Source organism: Furipterus horrens, unplaced genomic scaffold, assembly GCF_987537825.1.
Source record: "Furipterus horrens unplaced genomic scaffold, mFurHor1.1.pri manual_scaffold_17, whole genome shotgun sequence".
In the NCBI taxonomy this organism is placed as follows: Eukaryota; Metazoa; Chordata; class Mammalia; order Chiroptera; family Furipteridae; genus Furipterus; species Furipterus horrens.
The window spans coordinates 14,982,581-15,005,469 of NW_028327187.1; positions in this window are offsets into that span (position 1 = coordinate 14,982,581).

Here is a 22,889-nt window from a genome sequence, read left to right on the forward strand (position 1 = left end):
TGTCCAGGGGTAGACCACAAGAGAAAATTCCCTCAGATTTCTTGTCTTGTTTTTTACTTTTTGGTATAAGGGAGTTTTTATATCCCTTTTTTCCTGAAGGATAATTTTGGTATATATAGAATTATATGTTATATTTATGGTTTTTTCTTTCAACACTTTGAGTAACTTATTCCACTCTTGTTTGCCTTGGTTCTGTCAAGAAGTATGCTGTCAATTCTATACTTTTTCTTCCAAAGATAAGGAGTTTCTATCCCTCTGACTTCTTTCAAGATTTTCTCTTTTCCTTTGGTTTCCTGCAGTTTGAATATGATTTTCCTGGGTGTAGATTATTTGATATTTATTCTGCTTGGTATTCACTAAGCTTCTTGCATCTGTGGTTTGGTACATCATTAATTTTGGAAAGTTCCTCTTTTTTATTATATGAAGCATTTTTGTGCTCTTTTCTCTCTTCCTTCTCTTTCTGATATTCCAATTACACATATATTATATATTTTGAAATTATCACCATAGATCTTGGATACTCTGCTGTTTTCATTCTTTTTTTCTCCAACTTGTATTTCAGTTTGAGAAGTTTCAACTGACCTATCTTCAAGCTCACTGATTCTTTCTTGGCTGTTTCTAGGTCATCAAAAGCATTCTTTGTTTTATTCATTTGTATAGTTTATATTTCTCTGTTTATATTACCCACCTATTCTTGTATATTGTCTCCTTTTTCCAGTAGAGCTTTCAACTTATTAGCTCTAGATATAGTAAAGTCCCTGTGTAAAATTTCAACATGTGTGCTTTATCTGAGTCTGATTCTGATGCTTTCTATGTCTCTTTGAACTGTATTTGTTTCCTTGGATTTTAGCATGCTTTGTAATGTTTTTGAAAGCCAAGCATGATTTTCCAGGTAATAGGAACTGATATAAATATGCCTTTATTATGAAGTTATATTTAACTTGGCTGGAATTTGAGCAATGTTTATGTTTACTACAGCTATAGGTACTACAGCTTTTAGTTACGTTTAAGACCTAGTTTGGTCTCCTCCATTGCCTTTCAGTTTTCCCCAAGAACTCCTTCACATTTTAAGTTTAAGCAGCTCTTTCAGTGGTAATCCACCATTGTTATGCTGTAGCCATGTTGATGTGGTGGTGATTTGTGAGAGGGGACAAGCCGTCTGTATACTATTTGAGTAAATTTTAGTCTTTTAGTGGGACTGAATACCTGGACTGTGGTTTTCAGAAGTGTTTCCTAGCCGTTTATTTTTTGTGCAAAGTCTAGAGGAGCCCGGAGTTGTCTAACTGCCCTGCCTAAAGTTGGATAATTCTCTGGTAAAATCTTTTCTCCTGTAGAACGGGCCTTTACTATGGGAGACGCTCTGGGTATATTTCAAAGTGTTTACTTTTTCTTTCACTCTGGCAGCACCATAAGATAATGTTTCCTTCGATTTCATGGTGGAGTTCCTTCAGTGAAGGAGCATTGAAAGTGTCAATAGGGCCCTGACTGGTGTGGCTCAGTTGGTTGGATGTTGTTCAGCAAAATGAAGGGTCCTGGTTCAATTTCTGGTCATGGCACATGCCTGGGTTACAGGTTTGTTCTTCAGTCTGGGTGCATGTGTGAGACATCCAATGGATGTTTCTCTCCCTCTTCTTCTCCATGCCTTCCTCTCTCTCTCTCTCTCTCCAAAACTAAATAAATAATATATATTTTTTTAAAAAGGAATGTCAGTAAGATTGGACCCCAGGAGATTCTCTCTCTCATGCTAGTCACCACAAATCCTCCAGCAATTCATCAATATCACCATGTAATTATTCTACCAGTTTATGGTTCTGTTGTCTTCTGATCCAGATAAGCTTATCTCAGCTGTGATCCTTTGTATTTGCCTGTCTGTCCAGATTTCAGGGTAGTGATTTTTTCCTGTGACTTCAGTTCTCTGAAGAGTGTAAGAATGTCGTTGATTATCACTTTGTTCAGCTTTTTCCTGTTTTAAGAATTGGAGTAACAACTTCTAAGTTCCTAATATATCATAGCTGAAACCAGAATCCTAATATTACTTTATATAATTCAAGACTATGTAACTGGGTATATACAAGGTTATGAGTACCATCTTTGTGGCAGTGTCCATGTGTATCCACAGTAATGGTTTTGACTTAAACTCTGTTCTCTTTGAAATTAATAATGCTACACTAACTTTCATTGGTTATACATTGCTTAGAAAGTATTTTTCTCTTTTTTAATCTATAAGCATGATTTTGCTTTAAGTATATCTCTTTTAAGAATATAATGCCTTTCCCCCCTTATCTGTCACATAAAAGATGAGTTGAAACTTTTAATGTGATTACTGATACAACTCATTTCTGCTGTTTTTAGTTTTCTAGTTGTTGTTTAAATTTTACCTTTCTTTCTGTCTTTACAGCCTTCTGCTGAGTTATCTAATTAATGCTACTTTCTTTATTTCTGCATTGTCATTAGTACTGCTTTTTAAGTTAGCCATTCTGTTTTAAAATCAGTAGTGATTACACTTAGCTTTCCTAATGTGGTTGTGCTGGTGGCTTTTTAGTTTTTTTGTGCTGTATTTTACCATTATTTTTAATATATATGAGGTTTGTCTATAAAAAGTTCAATCATTGTTAATATAACAAGAATGGTTTGCACAACATTGATGTAACCTGCCAGCCAAGGAGAGTGACCAGGAATGCACATGCGTGAACAATAATGACTTCACTGTACTAGTCAGTGGGGGTGGAAGACACCTTTGAGTGAGCATGTGTACTGTGTCACTGTCACATTCAAAATGATTGAGTAGAGGAACAAATCTGCATCAAATTTTGAGTTAAGCTTGAACATTCCTCCACAGAAACTATTTAGATGATTCCAAAGGTCATAGCTATGGCAACTGGTGATTGGCAGCTCCATCATAACAATGCACTTGCTCATGCATCACATTTCATGCAGAGTTTTTTTGTAAAACATCAAATCACCCAGGTCACTCAGCCCACTAACAGCCTAGATTTGGTGGTCTGTAACTTCTGGTTTTTACCAAAATTAAAATCACCTTTGAAAGGGAAGAGATTTCAGACCATTGATGAGATTCAGGAAAATAGAAATGAGCAGCTCATGGCGATTGGGAGAACTGTATGACATCCAAAGGCATCTACTCAGAGGACTGAGGAATCATTGTTTCTTGTATCTTGTATCTTTTCAATAAATGTCTCTATTTTTCCTATTGCATGGCTGGATACCTTGTGAATAGATCTAGTATAATCACAGTAAAAAAGTCTAAAGTTAATTACCATCTTCCTATTTCTTCTAAAAATACACAAACTATAGAAATATTAAATATAATCACTCATCTTGACTTCTTTGCACTCATATTTTATGACATGTTGTCTAGCATATTTTATACCTTTTGCTCCAGCTTTTGAGGGTGTGAATTTTTTAAGCCCTCTCTGTTTTGTGAGTTCATATTATGGTAGTTAATTGTTATTAATGGAAAATGATAAGGCAAATAAAATTTCATGGTAATTAGTGGGAATTTGCTAAATGTCTAAGATTCCAATCCATAGTCTTTACCTAAAGAGGGCCATAGCATTAATCAAAATCATTGGATGGTTACACACTTTATTTCAGAAAAGTAAAAATAGCAGGTTTCCCTGCATTCCAAGACATTGTCTGCTAACAGGAATTTGGAATGTTTCATGGCTTTCTGAGTCTATAATAGAGAATGTACTTGGTCTTACTTTACTTAAAGACTTCTTTGATATCCAAGGCAGAGTGCATTTAACTTGGGGTGAAAGTAAGAAAGAAAACATTGATCCAAATAAAAATTAAATTGCATTTCGGGAGATTTTGATGTTCCTCTGACCTGGAAAATGGAATCATATTTATTGGTTCTGTTGACTAAAATTGCTCTCTGAGTGTGTTTCATGTATTGGAATGTGCTTATAGTTTGAACTTTCATACAGAACTGGTTTCTACTCTGAACTCTACCATGTATTGACATTTTGCCCTTAAGCACAATATTTAGCCTTGCTTGAGCTTAGTCTTTTTTTATGTGCCAAAAAAGTTACAATACTTGCTCTGGGTGCTACTGCACAGAATTGCTGTGAGAGTAAAAAACAGTAGTGAAGGATAGTGCTTTCTGGGTTATAAAATATTATGCAAGTGTAAAGGGTTGTTAAGAAACAAGAAAATACTAGAAAAATGCATGTGACTCACATCATGGTCCTAGTGAGTCATCTTGTCAGGGAGGAGAGAATTATTATAAAATCAGGAAATTTTGAAGATTTTCAACATCTGCCAAACATAACTTACTTTAAGTAAAATAGTGATAAAAGCTGAAAAATATCAACACACCAAGGATGCTAGGTCATTTTTGACTGTTCTATAATTTATGTCTGACATTAAAAGATGGGGATAAGACTTAATTCACAGTGACTAAAAATCTAGACTGATGTAAGATCTGGGGGAAAACTAAATTTAGAAAAATTCTGTTTTTTGTTGAAAGATGAGCAGAGAAGTTCTTCCCCGTAATGTGGTACCACTTAAGAAGTGAGCTACAAAGAAAGTGATCAAACAGCAGTGGTGCACACAGAAAGCAGAAGCAGGACCTTAGCCACTCCAGTGTAAGCCACTGATTAGTCCCTTGCAGCTTTGGGACACTAATCTGGTGATTAAATGAATTGTAAGGTTGTTTTTTTCCCCTAGTATGTATTTCTCTTTCTTTTATAAAATTTTATTTTTCAATTACAGTTTACATTTAATATTGTTTTGTATTAGTTTTGGGTGTACATCATAGAGGCTAGACAATCCTATAGCTTATGAGTGTTTCACTTGATATTTTAAATATCCATCTGGCACCATATATAATTATTACAATATTATGGAATATATTCCCTATGCTGTACTTTACATCCCCTTGACTATTCTATAATGTCTAATTTGTGCTTATCCTTTCACCTCCTTCATTCATTCTCCCAATCTGCTTCCCTATCTGACAGTCAGAATGTTTGTTGCATCTATGAGTCTGTTTCTGCCCTGGTTGCTCGCTTATTTCATTTTTTAGATTCCATTGTTAATAGATATGTATTTGATGGCCATTTTGTCATTCATATTTTTAATCTTTTTTCTTTTTCTTCTTAAAGAAGACCCTTTAACATTTCATGTAATACTGGTTTGGTGGTTATGAACTCCTTTAACTTTTTCTTGTCTGGAAAGCTCTTCATAATTCCTTTGATTCTAAATGATAGTTTTGCTGAGTAGAATAGTCTTGGTTGTAGAGCCTTGATTTTCATCACTTTGAATATTTCCTGCCAGTCCCTTCTAGCCTGCAGTTTCTGTGGAGAAATCAGCTGACAGTCTTATGGGAACTCCCTTGTAGGTAACTAACTTCTTTTCTTTTGCTGCTTTTAAGATTCTCTCTTTGTATTTAACTTTTGGCATTTTAATTATGATGTGTCTTGGATTGGGACTTTTTGGGTTCATCTTGTTTGGGACTCTTTGTGCTTCCTGGACTTATATGTCTATTTCTTTCAACAGGTCAGGGAAGTTTTCTGTCATTATTGTTTTACATAGATTGTCAATTCTTTGTTCTCTCTTCTCCTTCTGGCACCCCCATGATGTGAATGTTGATGAGCTTGAAGTTGTCCCAGAGACTCATTATACTATCCTCATTATTTTGGATTATTTTTATTGTTGCTGTTGTGATTGAATGTTTTCTGCTTGCTTATTTTCTAAATATCTGATTTGATCCTCTGCTTCATCTAATCTACTATTGATTCCTTGTAGTGTATTCTTAATTTCAGTTAATATAGTCTTCAATTCTGAGTGGTTCTTATTTATGTCTTCCTTTTTCATTTTTTATGTTTCCTGTGTCTTTGTTGAATTTCTCATTAAGTTTATCTGTTCTTTCCCTAAGTTTATGGAGCATGTAGTAGTTTGTCTGCATTTTACTTAGATATTTTTTGAAAAATTTTCCTGTTCTTTCATATGGGTCATGTTTCTTTGTCTCCTCATTTTGGTAGCCTCCCTGTATTTGTTTCCATGTTTTACGTAGAGCTGCTGCATCTCCCAGGGTTAGTAGAGTGGCCTAATGTAGTAGGTGTTCTGTAGGGTCTGGTTGCATGGCCTCCTTGATCACCTGAGCTGGGCACTCCACGTATGCCCCCTCCCCATGTGGGCTCCGTATACTTTCCTGTTGTAGCTGAGCCTTGATGCTGTTGTAAGGTCAATGGGAGGGGCTTATTCACAGGCCAATTGACTTTAGGGAGTGGCTTTGACCACCATGGAAGATCAGCTGTGCAGGGGCCCACCCCACAGAGCAGGACTTACTTCAGTGGGGCTCTGGTGTCTGCTTAGTCTACTCCTTGTGTGTGTTTCTGTTCAGGTGAATGGATGGTACTTTGACATAGTCTGAAGATTTCCACCATGTGTCCTGGTTTATGGGGCCTCCTGGGAGGTGCCAGCCATCAGTCACTACATGTGTTCTGCCCAGGGTCACCTGGCATGAGAAATAAAGCAACCTACAGATGGCTTCTACCTTTGCTGTGCTTGGAGGTGCCCAGGAGAGGACAAGCTGCAAACCAAGGCCAACTGGCATTAGTGCCATGCCTGGGGCCACTTACAACATGTATAGGGTACACTTAGGTCTGATGCTGCTTGTTTGAAAGATTTTAGGAAAGTCTGAATCATGAGCTAAGATAGGCCTTTTATATGGAAAAGCCACTGGAAACAGCTTGGGTGGGCCTGCAAGTTGGGTGAGGCAGGGTCTTGGGGAATAACCAGGGTGGGGAACACAGTGTGAGCCAGGTCAATGGAGGCTCAGGTATGGATCCTAGCTACTGGCTCTGTGAGGAGAAGGCTAAGAGGAACAATGGCCTCTGCTGGCATTCTGTCTTGGAGAAAACTGCCCTTTCAGCCCATGTCCTGATGTCACACAATTCATTTTCTCCCCATATGTCAATGGCACCTTTCAAGCTTCTGCTCCAGCACTGAAGCTCAGAGGGAATGTGTTAGAGTAAGTCTGTGTACAGGTCCTTCAGGAAGAACTTCCTGGGACTCCAGAAGCTCTCTGTCCTACTCAGCCGCAATCCCTGCTGGTTTCTATAGCCAGAAGTTATGGGGACTTCTTCTTGGCACTGGGACCCTTTGCTCCTCAGGGAGGGGGGAACCTCTGCAGCCCAGATAGTCCCTACTGCCTTTTTATCTGCCACACATGGGTTTCAAGCAGCAGACAGCCAGAGCTGTGTTCGGTTACAGGTTGATATGAAGTATTTCTCAATACCAGCTGCCACTTACCAGTTTTTAAGCATCTACTCTCTGTCAAACCCTGGCTGGTTTGGCTCAGTGGATTGAGCGTGGGCCTGCGAGCTAAGTGTCGCTGGTTCGATCTTCCAGTCAGGGCACATCAGAGAAGGAAAACTCTGATTCCAAAAAACCTCCGCTGCCTTGCGGCATACCTCTTCAGGGGAAAGGCTAAGGGAGTAAACCCCGACAGAAAATCCGGAGCCGGAGTCCCTAAGGCGGTTTGACGTTGTAGTCAACACCGGCAACTCCTGCGGCGCACCTGAAGCCAAGCTGTATTGACTCCGTCTTTCCCTTGGACCCTTCAGCTGTGAAGAGAGGGGGGGTCTGCTGCATGGGCAACAGCAGACCCTCCATATCACCCTGCCCAGGCTCTGTAGCTTCAGCTTCACTGGAGAGGACACTCCAGCGTCATCGCAAGATGTCGATTCAACACGGGAGGAGACAGATACTGTGTCACTCCCGAGTCGGACTGCACAACCATTCTCGGCGGTGCAGATAGACTCTTAAGAAGCTACACCATCGTCTCTCGAGACGGATGGCTGCCGCCGCCGCCGCCGCCGACGACGACATGGGTTTGGGACCAGTCCTTTCCACAGCTTCACCCCTCCTTCCAGTCTTGATGTGGCTTCTTCTCTAATTCCCTTGTTGTAGGACTTCTGTTCAGCTAGATTTCAGGAGGTTTTGAATGATGGTTGTTCTGTGGGTTAGTTGTGATTTTTATGTGCTTGTAGAAGGATGTGATTTCTATGATTACCTACACCACCATCTTGACCTCGTACCTAGTGTGTATTTTTTATACCAAGCCTCTCACAATAGGGTTAAATGTGCAAGAATTTATTATAATTTATGAGGAGATAAGTTTAGGATTAGAAAGCACATAAATTTAGTACTTACTATGACCAGACAATGAGAAAGCGCATTACCCACAATATCTCATTTAATCTTCTGGGCAATCCTATCAGGTAGGCACTCTTATTCTCATTTTACCCACAGGAAACTCAGGTTCAATGGAGTTCAATAGCTCTACGAGTGTAATACATTAAACTACAGTGCTGAAATTTAAATCCATGCCTATCTTATCCAAAACACTTATTTTCATTTTGCAGTTGAAAGACCTGTATAGAAAAATGAGAAATTCTTTTAGGATATACATGTATTATACACATGGAATATGAACAGTTTTCTTTGTGGTATAATTCCAGGGGACGTTGCTTTGTTTCCAAATATGTACAGCAGCTGTATTTCCCAAGCCTAAAGTATTTTATTAAACCATAGTTAGAGACACTTCCGGCCAAGATGGAGGCCTATACAGACACGCTGTGTCTCCCTTCACAACAAAGAAGGGATACAACTACCTCAAAACTAGAGACAAACAGAAGTTCCAGAAAATCAAGCTGCATGGAAGTCCAACAAACATAGAAATAAAGAAGAAATACTCATCCAGACAAGTAGCAGGGCAGAGCTGAGTGGAGAGGATGCAGTGTGGTGGTGGCAGCGGCAGCAGTGTCAGGCCAGTGGAAAGTGCATCACACATTTTAAGAAGTCAGGAGAAACACCTGGAGAATGTTTCCAACCTCAGACCAAACCATACAGCTCACCGTCCCAGTGATGAGGAAAATAAAGCCTGATTGCTTCTGACTGTGCAAACCAGTGAGGGTTGGGGCAGAGAAAGAAACTGCCAGTCTCTTAGCAGAGTCCACTTGTTTAAAGGGCCCCTACAGTCCTAGAATGTCGGCATACCAACCCACTCTGGGAACGATGGCCAGGGCAATAGCTAGAGAGGCACCAGTCCTATGCAGAAGTAGGAGAAGTGCCCGGAAAAGGGGCAAGTGCTGAGCAAGCAGCATTGTTCCCTCTCAGACCCCTTCCCCTCACACAGCCCCACAACGTGGTGAAACAGGTCACCTATACTTATGAATATCCAAGGTTCCGCCCCTTAAAATATAACAGGAGTGACAGCTCTACCTGAGACACAGAGGCAAATAAACACAGGAGCTTGTCAAGGTGAGGAGACAGAGAAGTATGGCCCAAAGGGGGGAATGGATCAAGGTTCCAGTGGGAGAACTAAGTGATGAGGAGATAGCCAACATAACAGATGCAGAGTTCAAAACACTGGTGATAAAGATGCTCACAGGCTTGACACATATGCTTGAGTACAGCAAATGCATAAGAGAAGAAGTGAAGGCTATGCTAAATGAAATGAAGGAAAATCCACACAAAACCAATGGTGAAGGGAAGGAAACTGGGGTTCAAATCAATGATTTGGAACGTAAGAAAGAAAGAAACAGTCAACCAGTACAAAATGAGGAAACAAGAGCTGAAAAAAATGAGGAGAGGCTTAGGAACCTCTAGGACTACTTTAAACGTGCCAACATCCGAATTATAGGGATGCCAGAAGAAGAAGAGGAAAAGCTACAAATTGAAAGCTTATGTGAAAAAATAATGAAGAAAAACTTCCCTAATTTGGCAAAGGAAATAGACATACAAGTCCAGGAAGCACAGAGTTCCAAACAAGCTAGACCCAAAGAGGACCACACCAAGACACATCATCATTAAAACACGAAAGGTTCAAGATAAGGAGAGAATATTGAAAGCAGTAAGAGAAAAGCAGAGAGTCACCTACAAAGGGGTGCCTATAGGACGATCAGCCGATGTCTCAAAGGAAACTTTGCAGACAAGAAGGGACTGGCAACAAGTATTCAATGTGATGAAAAGCAAGAACCTACAACCAAGATTACTCTATCCAGCAAAGCTATCATTTAGGACGGAAAGGCAGATAAAGTGCTTCCCAGACAAGTTAAACCTAAAGGAATTCATCATCACCAAGCTGTTATTTATGAAATGTTATGGGGACTTATTTAAGAAAAAGAAGATCAAAACTATTATCACTAAAATGACAACAAGCTCACAAATATCAACATCAGAATCTAAAAAATAAAAACAAAATCCAACAAAGCAAACCAGAATAGAAATAGAATCATAGGATCATCTGGAGGGTTATAAGCTAGGAGTGGGAAGAGGGAGAAATGGGGAAATGTTGCAGGTATGAAGAAGCATAATTGGTAGGTACAAAATAGACAGGGGGAAGGTAAGAATAATATAGGAAAGGGTGAAGCCAAAGAACATAAATGCACGACCCCTGGACATGAACTAAGGGGGTGGGATTGTTGAAGGGAAGGAGGGTACTGGGAAGAGGGGAGCAAAGGGAAAAAAGTTGGGACTACTATAACAACATAATCAATAAAATATACTTAAAACAACAACAACAAAGAGGCACAGTTAGCAAACAAGTTTTATTTTAACCCCCATTTCTGATTAGTTGGCAGTCATTGCCCTAAACAATGTGTTGAGAAAGATTCTGAGGAGGATGCTTCCTGCCTCAACAGTAAAGAGTATTATGTTCAATCAACGATGACTGCTATGAGTGTAGGAGGTAAAACAGTTGGCATAAGTGCAAGGAATCTGCCATCATGGAACTAGACATTTATGACCTTGATTTAAGCAATGTTAGCTTTAGTAGTAATTAATCCAATTTTCTTGGGAGAAGGCCTACATTCAGCCTTATCATTTCTTATACCTCATTCTGTGAGGAAGTTAATGAAATTTTATCGTAAGAGAAGTATTTCTTAGTCATAAGGATAAGGAGATTGTGGGAACACTTCATTCTTGGGGAAGAAAGAGAGAAGCACCGTGGAGGCTGGTGGGAAAGGCCAGGCACTGAATCAAACTTAGTTCATTTTATAAATGTGTCCAGAGGGGCATTGTTTAAAATCACTGAAGGTTAATCACAAAGCTATCTTGGATGCCTTCATTGTTGGTTCACTGGTGTTGTTTAGTGTTATATAGGTACCCACAGTGTCATAAAAACAAAAAGTTGTATATTAATTAGAATTTGCCTCCGTTTGAGCAATAAAATTGCTTTATAGTCTTCACTAGGATCAGTAGGAATTAATATGAAGAGTGCTAGCTGACTAGAGGAAAATTATAAAACCGTGTCTACATTTCCATGAGATGGGGAAGGGAAGTAAAAAATCTATTCTAGGTGGAATGGGTAAGAAAAGAAGTTTAAGCAAAGTTAACCTCTATCAGTGAGCACCTCTGAATGGCAGTCCAGGAGAAAAAAAGTAAGGCTGCTTAGGGGGAAAGCTAAGGATTATTCTTGGGGATTAGTAAAAAAGCAAATATCCAAGTTAGAGTCAAATAAGGACCAGCAATTAAACATAGGGTACATTTTGTCCTACTGGTAGTTTTATTTACACTCATTCCTGACAAAACACATACTACCAGGTCAGCCAACTTTGTCCACTTCCCTGTTGCTTCAGTCAAAAATTCATTTGGACTGGTATTGTCCACAAGCTAATTTGGCTGAATGCAACATTTGCCTATAGGTTTCATACTAGCGTAGTCTAGATCACATTGTAAATCTTAATTTGCTGCTTGTCTTCATTTTCTACCACTAATAGGATCTACACATTTGAAAATTATGTTTTCAATATAATTATTCAAATAATTCATGTAAGCAAAATTAAACTTGATATGATTTCCCATGGGCAATAAGAATATGAACTGAGCTCCCTTATTATAATCTCATTTTGCCCTTAGCAGCCACACAATTGAACAAGTGACATCTCTAATATCTTCACACAATTAAATTGGTTCCAATAAGAGAAACTTCATAATATTTGTAAGATACCCCTTTAGGTGGGTGAGTATCCTCAGAGCAGTCAATAAGTGAACTGTGGGCCTTGGAAAGCTGTGGTTGAGTGACTAAGTTCTCAAAGATCAATAATCAAGTCAGAAATCCTAGGCAAGTGAACTCGATGCTCATTGCAAGGCTTGAGGAATCAGAATTCTGAAAAGTGTATCATGGTGTAGCAAGGTTGTAGTTCAGTTACAGACAAGGTCCAGGGCGTGGCAGGCACCTCTGAGTTCAGAGCTGACAGCAGCCAAGTGTGAGTAAAGGGCTTCAAATAATAATACCATTTATATAAAATTTTGCTACTCCAAAAACCCTTTTCAAAATGTTTTATTTTATGCATGATCAAAGATTTACAAAATAATCAGATATGCAAAATAGAAGGATAAATTTTAAATAAAAATTGAGATCTTTAAGGGCAAAATGTCAGTAAGGTTGTTATAAGACATGTGCTCTCATAATGACCTGATGGATGGATAAAGTAGTTTAAAATTTCTGTGGACAATTAAGCAGAGTGTGCATAATCGCTTAAAAAAATGTTCACAGCCTTTGACTCAATAATTTTACTTCTGGGAATTGGCCTAGAGAAATGAACTAAAATTCAATGGAAGATTTATACATACAAATCTTCACTGATTCATTATATAAAACAAACAAACAAAAGAAGGCAAGTACCTAAGTAGACTAATATTAGCTACACAGATAAATTAATACTATAAATATGTAACCACTAAAATCATGTCACAAAATATTCCTTAAATCCTGAGAAAGTTATTATAACACATTAAATCAAAGTAAACAATAGAAAAATATATATTTAGAATATTCTCAATTACATTTTAAAAGTATATCAAAAGAGAAATGCATTAACATGAACAATTGTGGTATGCATGTAGACAATTTTCAATTTTGTTACTATAGTGTTACATATTTACTGATACTATGTAACAAGTATGTAATGTTTTAATAATAATAAAAATAACAAATAATTTGATATGTGTTATTACATTTGACCAAAAACTAGATTTAAAGTATTAATATTATTCCCACTGGGTAGATGAGATCACAGAGATGCAGAGAAATTAAATGAGTTATTAAATGAGTAATTTGCAGAACTAGGGTTTTAGCCCACTTTTTCTGATTCTTTGTCCCATATTCCTCTTTCTACCCCACACTTCTTTCAAAAAGAGAATACAAAAGAAGACCTCAAAGCTTTGGTTTTCAAGTCTACTTCTTAAAAGATCTTATAAAACTTAAGCTATCTGTAGTCTATAAGTTAAAGCAAACAATCTCCCATGTTGTGCCTTTCTTGTTTTTCTAATGTCACAATTACCTTGGTCACTTTCCCAAGTTTGAGGAATTTTTTCCAAACTAAATATATCAAAATACATGGTGAAATCCTTCTTTTACAATTGTCTTATTTCTTCATATTCTGAGTTATGTGCTTTCATTTTCCCTAAAAATAAATTATTTTTGAGGCATATTAAGTGCCTTGAGTGTATTTTAAAGCATTCCCTGTGCTATATGCTTGTTGAGAGCACTTTCATAAAACAACCTGTGAATTATTTTGGACCCCTGAGGAAATTGTGCCAGTGACTAAAATTGCAAGTTGTGAGATACCTTTTGGTTTAGAGATTTCTAGATGCCTATTGTAGGTTACAAGACATAAACCTTAGAACTCATTCAGTTCTAATCATGGTCTTATTTTCAGGAAATTTATCACCTGTGAATTAATTTTAAGTTCTCAGGTAAGTCACATCAAAGCCTGCAAGCCACATAGATTAGATTGCTTTAGGCTATCTGCCTACCTCTGAACCAATCACTGTACTACATTTAATTGTTTAATGAACTAATAGGCCTACAGCAACCAACTCAGCTAGGCTTCCTTGCCCTTACCTGTCCTGCTTAATGGCGGTTCCCTCAACCCTCTCTAAGTACCCACAAATGAAGATGGAGAATATGAACCAAACACTTCCATAAATTGTGACCTAGGGCAGATAGGTAAAGTTATTCATGAATTGAATGAGTTAATACCATTTTTGATCTGGAAATCTAAATGAGATCCACATTTCAGATTATCCATCCAACTGAGCTAAGTTTTAGTGAATTCAATCTACATAAATCAAAGCAGTGAAGTAAAAGATCTTACCCTATTTCCTTGAACAAATATTTGTACAATTTGTGGCCACAACTAGTCTATACTGAGAACATTAATTGGGAAGTACAGGAGAGAGGTATGAGCTGGACAAGAATGTGCAGGCATGGTTTCAAGGCAGTTGATATCTATGGGTTTTAAAATTTGCTCTCTCTACACTCTGCTTTCCATCTTTTCCATTTCAATGTATACACTATCTGTCACAAAGCCTGCTATTATATGTCCCCTTGAATTATAACATCAGGCAATTAACATTCACAAGGTGCTGAAAGATTTATAAACAAAAGGAGAGAAAATGTATTCTATTAAAAAGCCAGGATATAAACATCTTCTCAATGAATTTTTTGATGCCTATATTCTTCATTTATTGAAGTTAATGCCTCCTTTATATGTACAGGAGAAACTTACACCTATGAATTGATATATCTCTTGTAGTATGATTTTCAGATACTCTTGAGTGTTAATTAAAACAATGTGCCAATTGGGATTTTATATGGCCAAATGGCAGAAATGATGAAAGAGGATTCAATTTGAAATAATAATGGATTTGATGCACCTGTTAAAATATTTCTTACATCAATAAAGGAAAACTCCAAGAATAATTTTTTAAAATTCAGTTATTTTTAGCCAGTATACATTGAATTTGTATCTTATTACATAAAGCATGGGAATTTCTTATGCACAATGTCTGTTCCATCCAACAGGAGTGAGTACATGTATTCTTCATTTCTTAAAGTCTGAAGGGGACTCTTACTGGCATGAAGGCACTACCTGCTTTGTAAATGAAATAGTCTACATTTCAGTTATCATGAACATTTTCTTTTAACATTAAGGGGACACCTCCCCACATCTTTCTTTTGCTCATTATTTTTGAATAAATATTAGAAGAGAATATATACTGCTGAGTGTCTTGTAGGCCTCTTTGTTCATCACAAGATAGACCCCTTAGCATATGCTGACCATAGTCTCAGGGACAGTGTTTCACTGAAGATGGGTATAATACTGCCATACCCACAACATTTATGTAGTGTCTGTTCTGGACCAGGATTAGTTTGCAATGGGCATTTAATATTCAATGGGTACACAAAGACAAATGTGATCAGACCCTTGCAATCAGGAAACTCAATCTGAGAAGATAAATGGTTTTCCTAAACAATTGAATATGGTATATTATCACATAATACTAGAAGTAAATATGTTTGAATATAGAAGCTCTTAGGATCTTGTTCCAGGGGATATTGGGGTAATGTTATAGCATAGGTTAAATTTGACCTATGGCTGTATCTTAAAGGATGTAAATGAATTTTCCAGACTGAGGAATATTAGAAAGGGAATGGAAGGCTGTTAAATCAGAAGGATAATGTTGTACAGAGGCTCTTACACGGAAACTGAGAAAGAGTCCAAGACGTTCTCTTAAAAGCCCAATATTTTCATATTGCAGACATGACGTGTGCCAACTGGAAAGGAAATGTAACCTGCCCAGTCTCCCAAAGTGGAGCCGCTGACTCTCAAGTAAGTGCTTTTGCCCATCAGTGCACACTGCCTTTGTTTGTGCAAATAAAAAATGTCATGACATTTAGAATGTCTGGAACACTCCATTCTCAACTGCATCCTCTTTTACTTGTCTGGATCCTTGCCTTTTTAATCAAGACAGGATGGACAGCCCCAGCCCCACCCTCTGATACACCAGTCTAGTTAGCATCACAGAGCAGTGGGACACACAGGGACATGTGCAACAGGGGGTTTTCTTTCCCAACCATTTCTCCAAGTGTGTGCCTGTCACTCTCAGATCCCTGCAGAAAACTAACTCCTTAAAATTACTCACTGTGTTTTAAGTGTCTATTCATTTAGGACATGTAGGACCTTTCAAAATTGGCAATAATTAAAACATAGCAAAAGTGTGGTGATTGCTGGGGGGATAGAGGTGAGGGGAGGTGGAGGAGGGTATAGGGAGATAAATGGTGATGGAGGGAGACATGACTTGGGGTGGTGTACAGATAATGTGAAAATGTGCACCTGAAACCTGTGTAATTTAGTTAACCGGTTTCACCCTAATAAATTCAATAAAAAAGGGGAAAATCATGGCAAAAGAGCACCTAATCCATGGTAGCAAGAATATGCTTATATATATACAAAACGTTTTTTATGTGCTTTTAAAAAAAATATGCTTTATTGATTAAGCTGTTACAGTTGTCCCAATTTATTCTCCCTTTGTTCCCCTCCACCCAGTGACCGCCCTCCCTCCCGTTGTCCCCCACCACCTTAGTCCATGCCCATTGGTTGTGCATATACTTTTTCTCAACATCTTCCTATCTACTCCACTCCCTCCTACTATGCTTCATAATTTCTGTACCATCTCCCTTCCTTTTTCCACTTTCCCTTCCCCACTGACCTCCCCCCAAAATGTTCCCCATACCTATAATTCTTTTCCTACTCTTGTTGCCTACTTAGTTTGCCTTTGCTTCAGTTCCCCAGCTTCTGTTGTTGGTTTTTGTGATACAGTTTTCATTTTAATGTCCATAGTTTTGATCCTCTTTCTCCTAAATAAGTCCCTTCAACATTTCATATAACAGTGGTTTGGGTCTGATGAACTCCACTTTGTCCTGGCAACACTTTCTCTGCCTTTCTATTCTGAATGACAGCTTCACTAGATGGAGTAATCATGGTTGTAGGTTTTTGGTTTTCATTACTTTGACTATTTCTTGCCAATCCCTTCTTGCCTGCAGAGTTTCTTTTGAGAAATCAGCTAATAGTCTTATTGGGACTTCTTTGTATGTAATTCTCTTCTTCTCTCTTGCTGCTTTTAAGATTCTGTCTTTATCCTTAATTCTTGACATTTTGATTATAATGTGTCTTGGTGTGGTTCTCCCTGGGTCCAGTTTTTTTGGAAGTCTCTGTGCTTCTTGGACCTGTAAGTCTATTTTCTTCCCCAAGTTAGGGAAGCCCTGCTTCATTATTTTTTCACATATTTTTCAATTTCTAGTTCTTCTTCACCTTCTGGCAACCTATGATTCGGAGGTTGGCCTGCTTATAGCAGTCCCATAGGTTTCTGTGCCTCTCCTCATATTCCTCATTTTTCATTTCCTCTTTCTGCATTGGTTGACTGTTTGTTCCTTCGCTATGTTCCAATTTGTTTATTTGATCCTTTGTTTTCTTTCCCTCACCACTAGTTTTGTATGTGTTTTCATTCATTTCAGCAGGACTAGCCTTCATTCCTTCCCTGTCTTGTTTAAGATCTGCTGTTAGGTCTGTAAGCATTTTTATAACCAAAGCTCTGAACTGTGCCTCATAAAGATTTCCTATCTGCTGAGTCCTTAGACTAGATATTTGCTGTCTAGCCAGCTGCATCACTGGATCTCTATCGTGATCTGTGCCATCATGACAGTTTTGTGTTTACCTTTGCTTCCTGGGCGGGGCTGTCACACCTCCTACACTATAGTGGGCAGAGCCCCATGCACCTGTCACTAATGGGCCACCCTTCTCACCACACTGTGGTGTTTTGCATGGGGGCGGGGGTCCAAGATGGATTCCTGCCTTTCACTCTCTGCTGAGAGACTTGGAACCTTCTCCTCTGTCCCCATTCCCTCCGGGCCTCACAGTCCAAGGAAATAGGGGTCGGTCTTCCCTGGCATTGGAATCGGAAGCTGACAGGTCTTGTCTGCACTGGGGGTGTTCCTCAGGCACTCCTTGCCTCCCCTTAAATACCAGTGTCTGTGCTTACCGACGTCCTGCCGCCAGCACAGCTTGACTTCTCTGCCCTGGCTTCACCCCTCCCACCCATCCGGATGAGCACCACTTCTTTATAACTTCATATGTTGGACTTCCATGTAGCTTTATTTTCTGGAACTTCTGGTTATTTCTGGTTTTGTGGTAGTTGTCTCTGTGTCTTAGGTAGAACTGTCACTCCTGTTATGTTGTAAGGGTCAGAGCCTTAGGGATTCGTCAGTAAAGGGCGACCTGTTTCATGATGTTGTGGCCCTGTATGTTGGGGAGGGGTCTGAGAGGGAACAATGCTGCTTGCCCAGCACTCACCCCCTTTCCAGGCACTTCTCCCACTTCCATATGGGACTGGCACCTCTCTACCTGTTGCCCTGGCTGTCGTTCCAGAGTGAATGCTTCTGCGGATGTTCTAGGACCGTGGGGGCCCTTTAAAGAAGTGGACACTGCTGAGAGACCAGCAGTTTCTGCCTCCGCCCCACTCCCCACTGGTCTGCACAGTCAGAAGCAACAAGGCTTGATTTTCCCCAGTGCTGGGACTGTGAGCTGTGCAGTCTGGTAAGGAGCTGGGAACGTTACCTAGGTGTCTCTCCTGACTTTTTAAAATGTGTGACTGCACTTTCTGCTTGCTTTCCACTGCTGCTGCTGCTGCTGCCACCACCACACCACTTCCTCTCTGCCCCTCCTACCTGTCTGGATGAGTATTTCTTCTTTATATCTTGTTTGTTGGGTTTCCATGCAGCTTGATTTTCTGGAACTTCTGGTTGTCTCTAGTTTTGACGTAGTTGCATTCTTTCCTAGTTGTGGAGGGAGATGCAGCATGTCTATGCCTCCATCTTGGCCAGAAGTCTATATACACAACTATTGCCATTTATTTATTATATGAATGAAACTATTAAAATTAACAATAATAAAAATTAGTTACGTGAAAGATAATTTCTACATAAAATATGGGAAACCTGACATATACTGTGTCCCAATACATATCTTAAATAAATTAATCATGATGCTTAGTACGATGATTTAGGGACTAGAAAATCTGATTTTTACTGCAGTTCTGCCATTTACCAGCAGTGATACCCTAACTAACCTCTCCAAATCTCAATTTCTTCATCAGCAAAATACTATAAATAAGAATGCAGGGTGAGTGTGTAACTCAAATAGAGTAGTGAGAGTGGGAATATTTTTTTAAACTATGAAATTTTATCCTGATATGTTATTAATGTTATTCAGACTCATTTTTAAAAAATTTGTGTTCTTAGAATTTTAAGTGCCAATTTCCTTATGTGATCTATTTTTATTTAATTTCCATTTCTGAAATATTGTATTAAATGCTAGAGCATTTATCAAGGAGGTCTGGTTAATATCTACACATATATTATAAAATATAATTATGCAAAATAGAAGTTTGCATAAGTTCATTGGAGAATAAATCACTCTGATGTTATTTGTACAATCATCTCAAAAATATGTTTTTGTGGGCTTGATTTAAAATAAAATTTTAAGTATATTTTATTGATTATATTGTTATAATAGTATTAATATTTTCCCCCTTTGCTCCCCTCTACCCAGTACCGCCCCTCCGCCAGCAATACCACCCCCCTTAGTTCATGTCAATGGGTCATGCATGTTAGTTCCTTGGCTTCACCCTTTCCTATATTAGTCTTTTTTTAAAAAATCATTAATTAATTAATTTTTTATAACATTAAAAAATAACAATTCCACCCGCCCAGACTTAAGACCCTTTATAATCTTATAAAGAACAATGAGCGAAGGTCTTGTGCTCCTCTAGCTGCTTCAAGCTGGACATGTTCATCGTCCTACCTACCCTTGGGTCCAAAAATCCCTCATAAGAGTGGGGGTGTGGAGGGAAGGGTGGCCTTCCCAAATGGGAAGTATCTTGCAGACTCCAGGTCAGTTGACTGTCCCCGGACAATGGCGTGCTTGATTTAACAGGTTGGCATCCTTGTTGTATTTTAGCCACTTAGTTCAGCCAAACCATTGAGTCTCAGGAGGCAGTGATACAGACAAGATTAAGTGAGGCCTATATGTACAGAAGTTAAGAATAATAACTATTTTGTACCTTTTTCCCCATTCTCCCCCTTCCTCCTCCAAGCTGATAACCCTCCATATGATCCCCTTACCTATGATCCTATTCCTGTTCTGGTTGTTTGCTTAGTTTGTTTTTGTTTTTATTTTTTAGATTCAGTTGTTGATAGTTGTGAGTTTGTTGTCATTTTAATGTTCTTAGTTTTTTAAAAGATTTTAATCTGTTTATTTTTCTAGAGAGGGGAAAGGAGGGAGAGGAAGAGGGAGAGTACATCGATTGGTTGCCTCTTGTACGTGCTCACGTGCTCCAGCTGGGGACTTGGCCTGCAACCCAGACATGTGTTCTGATGGGGAATAGAACCGGTGACCTTTTGGTTTGCAGAACGACACCCAACCCAGTTAGCCACACCGGTCAGGGCTAATGTTCTTAGTTTTTATCTTCTTCTTTTTCTTAATTAAGTCCCTTTAACGCTTCAAATAATAATGGCTTGGTGATGATGAACTTCTTTATCTTTACCTTGTCTGGGAAGCACTTTATCTGCCCTTCCATTCCAAATGATAGCTTTGCTGGATAGAGCAATCTGGGTTATAGGTCCTTGCTTTTCATCACTTTGAATACTTCTTGCCAGCCCTGTATTGCCTGCAAAATTTCTTTTGGGAAATCAGCTGATTCTTCTAGAAATTCCTTTGTAGGTAACTGTCTTCCTTTCTCTTGCTGCTTTTCAAATTCTCTCTTTATCTTGAACCTTTGGCATTTTAATTATGATGTGTCTTGGTGTGGTCCTCTTTGGGTTCAACTTATTTGGGACTCTTTATGCTTCCTGGACTTTGTATATTTATTGCCTTTGCAAAATTAGGTAAGTTTTCTTTCATTATTTTTTCAAATAAGTTTTCAGTTTCTTTCTCTTCCTCTTCTTCTGGCACCCCTATGATTCAAACATTGGTATGTCTAAAGTTGTCCCTGAGATTCCTACTCCTCTCACTTTTTTTTAAAAAAAATTTTGTTTTCTCTTTCTGTTGCAGGTGAATGTTTATTTCTTCCTTTTGTTCAGATTCATTGATTTGAATCCCAGCTTCCTTGCCATCACTGTTGGTTCCCTATATATTTTTCTTTATTTCACTTTGTATAACTTTCACTTCTTCCTTTATTTTGCAGCCGTACTCAATCATTTTTCTGAGCATCCTAATCACCTGTGTTTTGAATTCTGCATCTGATAGGTTAGTTATCTCCATTTCATTTAGTTCTTCCTCTGGTGTTTTCTTCTATTCTTTCATTTGAGCCATATTTCTTTGCCATCTCAATTTGTCAGTCTCCCTGTGTTTGTTTCTGTGTATTGCATAGAGCTGCTTTGACTCCTTGACTTGGTAGTGTGGCTTAATGAAGTAGATGTCCTGTAGGCTACAGTGGCACAGCCTACCCTACCCCCCAGGTGGGGTGCTCGAGGTGTGCCCTTTGTGTGGGCTGAATACACTCTCCTCTTGTAGTTGAGTCTTGGTTGCTCATGGCAGATCAATGGGAGGGATTTATCCAGGCCAGTCAGCTGCAAGGACTGACTGTGATCACTGACCACCAATCTTTGCCCTCTATGGAGGATCAGCTGTGCAGGGACAGGGTGGTGATGCTCTGATGTGGTCTGTAGCTGTCCACTGGGTGTGCTGGCTCTGGGATTTCCCAGGTGGTGCAGACCAAGATCAGCCCCCACCTGTATTTTGCTTGGGGCACCCTGCCTGAGCTATAAAGCCATCTGAAATGGCTGCTACTTGTGCTGGGCTTGGAGATCCCCAGTTGAAGCCAAGCTATGAATCTAAGTTGTCTACTGGTAGTGCTACACCTGGCTGGTTTGGCTCAGTGGATTGAGCGACGGCCTGCGAGCTAAGTGTCTCTGGTTCGATCTTCCAGTCAGGGCACACCAGAGAAGGAAAACTCTGATTCCAAAAAACCTCCGCTGCCTTGCGGCATACCTCTTCAGGGGAAAGGTTAAGGAGAAGGGAAACTCTGACTCCATACCTCCGCTGCCTGGCAGCATACCTCCTCAGGGGAAGGGCTAAGGGAGTAAACCCCGACAGAAAATCCGGAGCCGGAGTCCCTAAGGCGGTTTGACGTTGTAGTCAACACCGGCAACTCCTGCGGCGCACCTGAAGCCAAGCTGTATTGACTCTGTCTTTCGCCTTGGATCCTTCAGCTGCGAAGAGAGGGGGGGTCTGCTGCATGGGCAACAGCTGGCCCTCCATATCACCCTGCCCAGGCTTTGTAGCTTCACTGGAGAGGACACTCCAGCGTCATCGCAAGATGTCGACTTAACACGGGAGGAGACAGTTACCGGTTATAAGCTCATCCGATTGGCGAAGGAAACGAGCGCCAGGGGTCTCCTCTGACGGTGGGAGAGGTCATCGCACCTCACTGGACAGCTACCGCCCGCCTCAAGCTGGGCAGCCCCCAGCCAATTAGGTGCCGTCTCGCCATGGCTCGCCTGCCCCACTGGGTGCGTGGGGATCAGAGAGGCGTCTCTTGAAAAGTGGGCCACAAAACACTCGCACCAGGCAATTCCAAGCAAACAACAAGAAAGAAGCCTCAAGCTCTTCGCCTCGCTAGCTGGAACATCAGGACCATGTGTCCCGGACTTACTGCAGACCTTCCGTGGATCAATGGTGCCAGGAAAACCGCCGTCATCGACAGGGAACTGGCACGACTAAACATCGACATTGCGGCTCTACAGGAGACCCGGTTGGCCGACAACGGAACTATCAGAGAAAACAACTACACCTTCTACTGGCAAGGGAAGTCTCCGGACCAACCAAGACAGCACGGTGTTGGGTTCGCTGTGAAGAACACGCTTGTTAACTCCATAGAGCCACCCACAGGAGGCACAGAGAGATTACTTACCCTCTGATTGTCAACAACTTTCGGCCCAGTCAGCATTCTTAGCGCGTATGCCCCAACCCTCTGCGCCACCACCGAAGAGAAAGAACAGTTCTACCATGCAC